Here is a 12,120-nt window from a genome sequence, read left to right on the forward strand (position 1 = left end):
AGAAGACCATAATTAAGCAGTGATTCAAAGTACCATAAGATCAATGCAACATGAACTCCATGGTTTCTAAAATAGAAGTCAGAGGAGAAAGGCCAGAAGAAAAACCATATACACAATTGCAATGTGTCCCCCGGTATTAAAGGATGAACATGTAGTAGTCCCAGGCCCCCTGGTGTGTCTGTTGGCTAAAATCAGGGAGAGTTAGCTATGGAGACAAGAGGTGTGGCCAGAGGACGCTATTTAGCCTTCTCTTTCCTCTGACCTTCTGATTTGCATCATATCACTTTGGGTTTTAAATTCTTTTGGCTCTTTGTGGCTCTAGGAGACATTGAAAATACAAAGGAGAAGACAGTTTATTAAGTTGTTAAGTTGTTTGTCATAATATTTATTGTGGTGATGGAGAGTAGGCTAGATCTCAGAGATATGCACATCTTCTTATCAACAGAGGTTGAAGAGAAAATTAGTTTGGGGTTTTGTAATCTTGAAAATGGCATCCAATAAACCAAGATTCATATATCATCTCCAGAATGGTTTCTATCTGACTTATTTCACAATGCACTACACGCCCTGGATGTCAACCTACTCGCCGCCCTCCATAATGAACGATTCACATTTCACACAGGCCAACAGCCCTGCTGGCAGTTCTTCTTCAAGTTCCAGACTGACCATTCTGTACAGTGCTTGGAATGTGACCTTCACGGCCAGTAATTGGCTCTGGGACTTGATGCAAACTACTTTCTGTTTGCAGGGCTCACTCTTCTAGTAGAGACCACGAAGCCACTGGGCTAACAGATTTTGAATCCCTTGTATCAGGGTAGCCATTTTCTCTGAGAGAATTGTCTTCAGAATCATGACTTACCAACGCAGAGGGATTGAGAGTGTAGCTCAGTGGTATTCCCCTTGTTTAGCATACAACAGAACAGAAGTTTGATCCTCAGTACTGTAAAAATAGAAAAAATTGTTTTCTGATGAAGAGATAAAGCCACCGAGTTAAAGAAAGTTAAACATTCCCATTAGTGATAACATTTATTCTTCATATTTAAAAAATGTCACATTTTTATTTATTTGCTTTGTGCACATGTGGAGGACAAAAGACAAGCAGGTGAAGTTTGTTCACTCCACCTACCATCTGGGGTCCTGGGGTTAAACTCAGGTCCTTAGGTTTGGGCACAGGTAACTTTACTGGCTAAGCTACCTCACCGGTCCCAATATTTATTATCTTCATTCTGTTCATAGGAAACAAAATCTATGTCTCTGCATGTTCTTCTCTTTCTGCTTTTTGAGGTTCCTGGAGCTGAAGCTGACCTTAGGCCTCCAGAAGATGATCTCTAGTACCCGATCCTCCTGTATCCACCTCCCAAGCGCCAGGATTGGGAAAACCAAATGAAATTAGGTCAGGCTCTTAACACTCCATGGAATGAATTGTCATGTAGTCAGTATTTCTTTGGGAGAATTCAACCCCATAGAGAGAAAAGGACTTTCCAGAAGATTTTAACCTGCATGGCCCCCTTTAAGAAACCTTGGGGCCTTGATTAGCTCAGGCACAATGATTGGTAGGAAGGTCTGTGATGGTAGGAAAACCCACTAGAAGGGAAACTGGCAGATACGAGGTGCTTAGGTTAAGGAAAATTTGCACAGTGAGATAAATGAAAGGAAAGATGATGGGAGGAGATGAAGATGGTGCAGAGAGAAGCAGAGAGATGTGGAGTCAGATCCCACAGGGCTGTGGGCTTTGCTGTTTCTTGCCAGGAAGCTGTGGTTATTTCTTCCCAGAGCAATGGGAAGGCACAGGAGGGTTGTTGAGCAGGATGCATAGACTATTTCACTACGGAGTGTAGTTGAATCAGGGACTAGGTAGGCTAGGCAAGAGTAGTAATTATTTTGGAGTCTAGCAGATGAGAATAAAGGGATAAGAATACACTTAAAGGACTTGGGAGTGGGTCTCAATGAAGGCCAGGATGTGTGTGGGAAGGGAGCGAGGACCAAAGATGGATCCCAGATGTCTGTCTTTTCTGACAGGAAGGATAGGTTTTGCTCTTCTCCAAAACAGAGAATAGGACCATGTTTTAGAAGGAAGATCTAGCAGTTTTTAGGGGGGCAGGTCTAGGGAACAGTTAATTGGAAGCTTGGACTAATTTGATGTTTGGGTTCAGAATACAGAGATCTGCATGAGACCTGAGTTAGCCATGGAGTTTTGGGAGTGGCTGAGTTACTGATATTCATCAGGTTCATGAGCTTCTAGCATGGGACCCACAACCTAGGGAAAGAAGACAGGTGAGAAGACGTCTGTGGTAGAGCCGTTCTGAATTTATCATTCAGAGGCTTGGACCATGGAATCAACTAGTAAGGGAGACTTGAAATATGGAAGCAGAGAGAAAGGAGGTGGAGCCAAGGGATGACATGGGCAATCCTTTGACAGGGGAGTAGATTGTTAGGCAATAGCCAATGCATGTCCTCAGGTGGCATCCACAGTGGCACTCGGTTTATTTGTTAATCAGTTAATCAAGGTTTTTGAGAGAGACTCCTATTATGTAGCTGCCCTGTAACTCCCTATGTAGATCAGGTGTCTTGGTATTGAGAATGGTCCTCCTGTCTCTGCCTCCCAAATGCTGGGATTATAGGCATATCCTAGATTCTACAAAACATGCCTAGCTGTTTCACAGTGGCAGTGCCTCCTTAAGTGCTGTGAACAAAACGGGAAGGGATGTTGAACTGGACCACTTTAAAGCATTAGGAAGGAGGAAAACTAGGAAAGAGGGGGGATCAAGAAAGAAAAGAAAGAAATGTTTTGGGATCTGGGGGAGAAGAAGCAGGAAGAAGCAGAGTTTAGAAATAAATGCACATACTAGTATGTACCGGTGACAAAGCAACTGAGAATGGAGAGGCTCTGAAGAAGGAGAGCAGGGGGTTCAGAGGGGAAAGGATGAGGTACAGGTATCTCTTGAAAAGGCAAGAGAGAATGTGATCCAGGCTCCAAATGAGCAGTGACTGATGGGCAAATGTTTGGGCCCTTCTTAAGATAATTGGGTTATCAGATACTGCTATAGTGGGGCACTTACCCCTTATCTTAATTGCTCAACCAACATCTGTGCATAGTGATTAAGCACTTAGAGACTAGTGTGTGCTACAGGAGGTCTGGAAAGATGAGTTATGACACAAGTACCTCTAAGCTCGCAAGAGAACTATCCCCACAGGTGATCTTGGCTGTACAGGGTAAGAGCGGTCCATGATAGAGAGGCCTGGGATAGTGCCATGGTGGATAACCTAGTGTGCCATGGTGGATAACCTAGTATGCTTTGGCGCTTGCTTTATTTATTTAAACATATTTATCATTTTAAATTTATATGTATGCATGTGTCTTTGCACATGAGAGCAAGTACCCACAGAGGCTGGAGACTTTTTAATTCCCTGGAATTGGAATAATGGATAGTTGTGGGCTGATCAACATGGATGCTGGGGGCTGAACCTGGGTTCTATGCAGGAGCAGAACGTGCATAGTCTTCACTGATGAGCTATCTCTTCAAACTTTTGATAAGAAGTTTAGAGATACTTCCTGATTTCTAGACAGCTTGCCCCCATCACCTTCCTCTCCGAAACAAATTATTTAAACATTCATGGCCTTAGTTTCTTCATCTGACTTAACTCAGAGACGTATAGCGAAAAAAATCTAGTAAAATAACTGGATGGCAATGGCAAAGGGTTATTGACAATTAGTGCTACATGAATGCTGAATTATGATCGAGGGCTACATCTTCATGAGAGATAGAGTGAGTTTGGCAATATACTAGCATTCAACCACTTAGCAACAGCTTCTTCTCAAAGGCTTTTTTGGGATAGAAAGCTTTCTCCCTTGGTAATAGGGACGTGTATAAAAACAAGCCTAGTGAAAACCTGAGACTCAAAGCTACTCAAGCATTTAGGTCTTCATCAGTCCACACGGTTGAAATGTGCCTTTTCTATAAAGGTAGTACATCCAGGGCAGAGATCTCCCCACCTCGATCATTAAGTAATTTAGTTATCAATTCATCGAATACTATCTGTTAAATCTGATCATACTTAACAAATCCTAGTATTTCATAGGAATGGCCATTGGAACTTTGACTTGCAGTTTATATGTGGAAAATGGATCTCTCTTCATATTTTTAATATTTAATTAACTAGATCATCTTCTTCTCCTCCCCTTCTTCCTCCTCCAGTTTTGTTATAAACTCAGGGCCTTGCACATGTGAGACAATCTCCCGACTACTAGGCCATACTCCCTGCCCTTCTTTCTTTGGAAACAGTGTTTCTAGTTGATGCTGACCCCTCAAAACACAGCATTTTAATTCTTCTGTTTCAGCTTCCTGAGGCTAGCACTCTACCAACTGAGCTACTCCCCGGCCCCTTGTTCCTCACCTTCCCTTACTTTCCCCTTTCTCCCTTCCTTCCTCTCTTCCTCTTTTTCTTTGTTTCTTAAAGCATTCTTTGTACAATTCAGAAAGAGAATAATGAGACTGTAAGTATACTTACATATTCACTTATTTATATTAAAGCCAATTAGTCTAGTTGAGTGAATATTAGTGGTTCAGTATTTATAAACTCTGAGAGGACAATTGCTTTTTGCTTGCTGATTTGTGTCAGTCTCTGAAGCCTTTAGATACAGTTAGTCTTCTGTATCTGAATCTGTGGATTTAACCAACTAGTCTGGACTGAAAAAAATGTTCCCTCTTGTGTTCTCTCTCTCTCTCTCTCTCTCTCTCTCTTCCTCCCTCCCTCCCTGTCTCATGCTGTACTGGAACTCTCAATGTAGACTGGCTGGCCTCAAACATAGAGATCTGCATGCCTCTGCCTCTCAAGTGTCAGGATTAAAGGTATGTGCTATTATACCCAGTTGAATTGGAAATACTCTTTAAAATTCTGTCTGTACTTAGTATGTACAGAGATTTTCTTTGTCATTATCCTCTATACAAAAACAGGGTGACAAATATTTATATAGCACTGACAGTGTGTTAGTTATTACAAGTAATCCAAAGCCTATTTAAAGTATATTAGGGATGCAAAGGGCTGGCTGTATGTAAACACTGTACCATGCAATTTTATATATAGGACTTGGGTATCCTGAGGTTGGGGAGGGGCACCCAACAGAACCAGTCCCAGATCTCCTGCAGATTCTTCAATATAACTGTCTAATCTCAGCCCTTCTAGAAACTCTGCTAGATAGGCATCCATATCTTATCATAAAGATAAATGGGATTTATGCCTCTGTCTACACACTCAACACGGAATGGGTCTGTGCTATTAGCTACACCTTGTCTGATCCCAGAACTCTCTCTGCTTCTATTCTGTGCTTCCTCTTGGAAGGTAAGAATCTGGGCCACCTCCCCTCCAGAGCATCTGAGCTGTTGCAGGAATGCTCACTATGTAAGGAAATGTCAAATCAGCACCACAGTGCTTATCAAACTGTATGTCACAGTTCTAAGGTCAAGGACAAGTGGTGTCAGTTCGGGAATCTTAGAGTAATGAGTTGAGGTATTTATGAGTTCTACATTGTGGTGATGCATTTAAAAAGCCCTTATCTTTTGTAGAGAGATGCTGATGTGTTTATGCATAAAATATTTGATGTCTGACGCCTACTTCAAAAAGGAGGTGGTGACTGGAAGTAGGAAGGTTAAATTCCACAAGACAGTCCTTCTACAGAGTGATCTAACATGGGGTCACATTAGTGTTTTCTCTTGCTTTTGCATACTTTTAAGCTTTTTTACAGAGCAAGGGCGAGGTTAGAAGAAAGCTTCGATGGAACTAAATAAACAGATAAAAATAAATAATAACTCAAAGGAGGAAATGCCAATGCAGAAGGGACGATTCCAACTTTTAGTTTTTAATGGTGATCTCACTTTCAGGAAGCTGATTATAAAGCACAACTGTAACAGAATGACTTTGAGGGAGGGGGCTTTCTATATCCTATACTGTAATCTATTTTAAACAATTAATTAGACTTTTGTTTTGTTTTATTTTTGTGACCGGGTCTCATAGAGCCTAGGCTGGTTTCAAAGATACTAGCAGCCAAGATGACCTTGAACCCCTGACCTTTCTGTCTCCTTCTCCCAAGAGCTGGGATTACAGACACATGCTTCCATACCTGAATCATTTTTTATTTTATTGTAACTATTTTTTTCATTTCTAATTAATTAATTATTAATTAAATTTCCGCTGCCTTTCTGTATTGCCCCGGACCTTGTGCTCTTCCCACTTTATTCTTTCAGGTTCTGACAGGAGTGCACGTTCTTCACCTTTATTGCTTTTTAAAAGTTCATGTCCTTCCTCAGCACATAAAGACCAGCTCTCCTCATTTTTGTATGCATCCGAGTCAGTGGTAGCTTTGCTCGGTGAGGTTCTCATCTGGAAACAAGAGAATATAAATTAGAAAATATTTAAAAATTCTTTCCATCTCTAGAATCGTGTAACTTTAAGTTGCCATTCAGCCATCATCATTGATATTTTTTTTCTTTTGGTCATTTAATCCTCAGACCTCATGTTCATGGACAAGGACAGCACAGCATAAGAATTGTACGGAGCCCAAAGGGGCATTGCAATCAAAATCTAAAACCACTTTTAGGGCACAGAGCACACTTGGGTATTTCTCTAGAAGACTCGGTTAGCTGGTTTGCTCCTAGCACTTGTTATCTAGGACCCCAGGTTTGACACATAATTGACTGTTGGCCAAGAAGACAGACTTTCTGGAAGATAGAATGAAATCGGAACAGTACCGCTACCGTAGCTGGGTGCTTGTGCTTGTAATCTCAACACTTAGGGGATAGAGGCGGTAAGTTTTGAAGTTTAAGACCATCCTTGGCTGTATAGTGAGTTTGAGGTTAGCCTGGGGTATGGAAGACTACCTCAATACCCCTTTCAAAACAACAACCAAGTAACAAAACAAAAACTAAAACTAAAAGCCACTCCTTCCTTCCTCCCTCCCTCCCTTCCTCCCTCCCTCCCTTCCTCCCTCCCTCCCTCCGTCCCTTCCCTTCCCTTTCCTTCCCTTTCTTCCTTCCTTTCCTCTCTCCTTCCCCGTGTCCCTCCCTTCCTCTACCCTTTCTTCCTTCCTCACAACTGACACACAGTGGATAGGATGCATAATCTTGATGAAGTAACTCTTTATTGAAATGACTTATTCAGAACAGTCTCCATACGTTCCACTGAGTGGCGAGATGATATGCCTTTGATCCAGATACAAGTCAATTAAAGACAGACCTGGTTTAAGGAAGACACAGGGTACAGGTTTGAGTAATCATGTTCTCATGTGAATTCATGAGAGTCCAGACCCACCTATCACTTGATGTGATGTGACAAGCTGTGTCCTCAAATGTACTTCAGTGCATGTATCAGCTGTGTCTCCACCCACATAGAAATTCCCAGGGCCCAGATAGGCTTAGTTAAGAGAATTTTCATGAATGAAAAACATGTTGGGTACTGTTGTGTAGTAGAGAAGAAATCTGTATCTGGGTAGAGTCAGGGTGTCACACTTTTGTGTACTTTAAATCTACTAGAAGAATGGACCTTAATATTATAATTTAATATTAGTGTATAGTACTAAATTGGTATCTGAGTTATACACACACACACACACACACACACACACACACATATATATATATATGAAACTTTAACTTATTTTTCTTATGTCTTTGTTGTAATCCTGCCTTTCATATACACTGTAAAATTGGTCAAAATAAGACATTTTCCTCAAACCTAGGCATTCAGCATGCCAGAAGGCAGAAAGCAAGCAATGAGTACAGATTTCAAATAATGCTATAAAAATGACAGCTGTTTCTTATGGCAGCCACACATAGAGAGGGGTGAGCAAGTGCCGGTAGGGGTAATCACAGCATCCCTGTCATGGCCTGGCTTGATCCCTGCTTACTACTAAATGCTTCATCCATCAGACCAGCAATGTTCCTCATGTAATATTAGCATCTGTTAAGGGCATTTATGACTCCAATACATAAGATATCTTTTATATCATATCATATCATATCTATCTATAAGCGTGGCCCTAATAAAACAGCCTGTGACTGAACTTCAGAGCATCATCAGGATGAATTCAACCTGGAAGAACAGAGTAAAAGGGAGAGCTTGGAAGCCCAAACCCTGTCACAGATGCTCACACCAACTGATAGCGTCAGGACCTTACGGGTAATCTCTGTAATCTGCATTCATGCTTGCATAGACATCTGCAATGGAGATTTAACTACCTACAATCATCACAAGATCTAAATTATTTTCTGATCTTAATGCCATGCATTCTTTCAATGCCTCTTTCTGATAAAGGTGCCTTTCCCATTTAGTGTTTAATTGTCTTCCCCTGGGGCTTCATTGGCCCTAAAATGCCTTCAGCAATTTGCTTCTATCAACTTCTGTGGTACCCAACTGAGCATAAACCAAAACAAAAATGGGTAATGCTTTATGGTCACTAAATTGGCTACGTTTAAAGAAATAATGAGCTGGCATTAACACTTATGTGGGAAATTAGGGCTCTCTTTAGCCACTGCTAGGAATGGTTTCCAAAGCCTCGTGGTACAACCTAAGAACCTTGAAGTCTGAAAAGAGTTCATAGCATAGATGTATCAACTCTGCCATTGAGAATTATCATCAAGAGGCTGAAATGGTAAAAGTATAAATATAAAATATGGACTTTCAATTGTGGGGTACAACCTCCATCTCTAATGAAATTCGGCACATGAAAGTAGACAATACAATACACAGTAAGTACACACTGATAAAAGCACTGAGAAATGCAGTTCTCAATGCATACTCTTTTAAGATTATATTCATTACAGTTTTCTATATGTGTGCATGTCAGCGTGTGTGTGTTCATGCTCATGGATGTGTGCTCCACGGCACACATGCGGAATCCAAGGGCAACTTGTGAATGTAAGTTCTATCTTTCCATTCTGTGGATCCTAGGGACCAGACTTAGGAAGTCAGGCATAGTGGCAAACACCTTTGCCTGCTGAGCCATTTCACCAGCCCAACAGTGTGTAATATGTTCCAAGGAGAAGCCTCAGGTGTATACTTTGTATATGACACTAATATGACACTGTATTAGCAGCAGCGTATCTTAGGGTTGTAACTGTCCGTTACCAGTTATCTTTATGTTGGCACACAGCCATCTTAAAGGATGCTAGTATCACACAAGAAACATTGCCAATCGAAAATTTTAACAGTAAAGAGTAATCGCTATGTTGTTGCTTTCAAATCGATGCTGTTACAGGGATCTTTTAATTCTCATTTTTGCTATCCTGTTCATTGTTTTTCAGGTAGATTACATTTTACATGTGGCAAAATGCTGGCTTTCTGAATGATAGAGTGTAGACTGGAGAAATTTGTCGGGCAGTATTGTTAAATAGAAAAATGAAAGGTTCCCCAGGCTCTGTTCAGAGAGTGTTGCATCTTTTTACGATGGTTGTTAACATATGACAATAACATTGCTTCAGAAACGTAGAGACCAATGAAAAGTATTGATTGTTATTTCTCATTCCCATTTAGATCTCACTTGTGTTTTTCATCTATATCTTTATTTCTATATATTTCCTTAACATAGAGAAAGTATTTTAAAGTAAGAAAAACAAATTTTATAAAAATATATGGAAAATTTCCCTTGGGTGCTCTCAGAGACCAAACCACCAACCAAAGAGCATACATAGGCTGGACCTAGTATGTATGTAGCAGATGTGCAGCTCAGACTTCATGTGGATCCCCCAACAGCTGGATTGGGGACTGTCCCAAAAGCTGTTGCCTGTCTTTGGAATATATTCCCCTAACTGGACTGCCTTGTCTGGCCTCAGTGGGAGAGGATGTGCCCAGCCTTATAGAGACTTGATGTGCCAGAGTGAGGGGATACCCAGGGGAGAATGCCACCCTCTCAGAGGAGTAGGGGATGGAGATGGGGGAGGGACTGTGTGTGGAGAACCAGGGAGGTAGCAATTGGGATGTAAAGTATATATATATATATATATATATATATATATATATATATATATATATATAAAATTAAAATCTATTAGTTTTTATGTTTTCAGGCCAATCTTTGAGAACATAATGAACACTTGTCCTAGAAATTAATGGTAAGATTTATTATTAATATGTAGATATAGTTACCAATATTGTATGTGGTTAATTTTTAATCCTGTAAAGTATCTATTATATGTGTGTATTAGATATAAAACAGTTTCATTTTGTTTTAGAGACAAGGTCTCACATAGCACAGTCTGGCCTCAAAGTCACTATGCAGTGGAGGATGGCTAATTCCTCATCCTCCTGCCTCCACCTTCCCATCTGGGATTATACGCATGAACCACCACCACACCTAGTTTTTGTTGAGTGTTGGAGCCAGGAGTGTAGACAGGCCCCAGGACTTTGTGCATGCCAGGCACGCACTTACATGGGCTACTTCTGCAGTCCTAGTACCTAGATTACATGAATAGAATTCTTTGCTGGAGTGAATAAAACACCTCTCCAGATATGATGTTATTTAGCTCTTAGATAAGAGTGTGAAACTCTACTGATCCTCAGCCCTCTGGCTTTTGCATCTTGAGGGTTATTTTTTGGGGGTCTGCCTTATGACACCTTGCTATGGAAACAGGATTTACCCTGCCAGATATCTGAGTGTGCCATATGATGTAATGGTATTTTGGAATAGCAAAGTGGATTCTTTTTACAAATGGCGGGGTCAGTACGTCTCTGTGATTTACATTAACTCTGGGACTCTCGGCTGCTTTTCAAATCACCCTGCACTATGAGTCTTATTCTCCTTTACCTTTTAAGTCTTTGCTTTTTCAATTTGGAGGAGTTTCTGAAAACAGTACCCTGGACCATTTGAAGCAAAGGAAGTGAGGCAATGCTTACTGCCCTCCCTTGCCTTGGGTGGGAGTTCTCATGGCTCAGCAGTGGAAAAGCAGCTTCAGGGTGGAGAGGTTGAGTCCTAAGGTCAGATTTAAAGCTCTCTTATCACTATATTCATTCCCTCATCTGGGCATCTTCCTGCCTGATGCAAAGTTCAAAATGTAGTCAGTGTAAGAATCTCCTGGTAGGATACTTCTCTGAACTATCAGGCTTCTGGATTCAGGGTGGTCTGGGGTGGGGCTGCTGATGTGCGGTTCTAAGAAGTCTGAAGAAGATCCTGGCCTGTCAAGGGATGCAGTTGGTCTCAGGCCTGTAGATGGAGGGTGGGTATTTCACAGAGGCTCTCAGTGAGTGCTTCCCTTTCAGAAAGTGATCAGAAGGATATGAATAAGTGACTAATTTCATAGCAATGTGGCAAAGGGGTGCGATAAATAACCACACTCTCAGAAGAGTCTGTGATTCATTCTGACTTTGGAAACTCAGGAGGTTTTATAAGTGATATTTAGAGAAGAGCAGGTGACTTCCCCCAGGGAACGAGGGTGAACAGAGGCAATGACCTTGAAAAACGATGCACGGGCAATATGAGATGCTACAAAGATATCCATGGATTGCTTAAGCTTACTTTTCTATCTGCCCAATATTTTCAGTACTCTTTATATTACTGCAGTACTATTTCTGTACTATTGAAAGCAGAACTGTCAAACTGCTGCTTTCAACCTAACATTATTATGATTTTTTTTACTCTAATCTGAATTTATTTTTTCCAGAAGGCAGAGAAGTTACGAGCATAAATGATCTTGCTCTCAAACAAGCAATGATTAATTATCATCTTTAATATGCATGACACATTCCTTGTGAAATCAACATATGTCTACATGCAACCCAAATAAATAATTGAAAAGTTCAGCAAATTCAGTCATTTGGCACCATGTAATTAGAAAAAAAAAGTTTTTTTTTTTTTTAATGCTGAATTTAGTCAAATTGAGACACACGGTAGTAAAAATTCTTGATTTTTAACTCTAAAACATTGGATTCTTAGAATGAGAACAGTCTATAGGTAAGGTAGATGATAATGTTATAGACAGATGTTCCAGAAAAATCTATTCTTTATGTAACCTGCTTCTGTTACTTCCTATAAGCATGATATTCATACTTCAGTTAGAATAATAATTGATATGCAGTAGCCTGTCTCTTGAATGTTTCAAGTTATTTGCCTGATTAAAAAAACTGATTTTAGTT

The 12,120-nt window shown here is 40.6% G+C and overlaps 1 long non-coding RNA gene across 1 annotated transcript in view; it reads right to left on the bottom strand.

Moving 5' to 3' along the window:
• Positions 1-433: 433 nt before the first annotated feature.
• The window catches only part of LOC143443210 (uncharacterized), a 60,194-nt gene continuing 48,507 nt past the window's right edge, over positions 434-12,120 (bottom strand). The window contains exons 2-3 of the long non-coding RNA XR_013111976.1: positions 6,270-6,378; positions 434-940 (exon numbers count right to left, since the gene is read on the bottom strand). This is a non-coding gene — a long non-coding RNA (uncharacterized LOC143443210). The remainder of the gene's footprint in view (positions 941-6,269; positions 6,379-12,120) is intronic.

The sequence above is a fragment of the Arvicanthis niloticus genome, chromosome 8, assembly GCF_011762505.2.
Source record: "Arvicanthis niloticus isolate mArvNil1 chromosome 8, mArvNil1.pat.X, whole genome shotgun sequence".
Lineage (NCBI taxonomy): Eukaryota > Metazoa > Chordata > Mammalia > Rodentia > Muridae > Arvicanthis > Arvicanthis niloticus.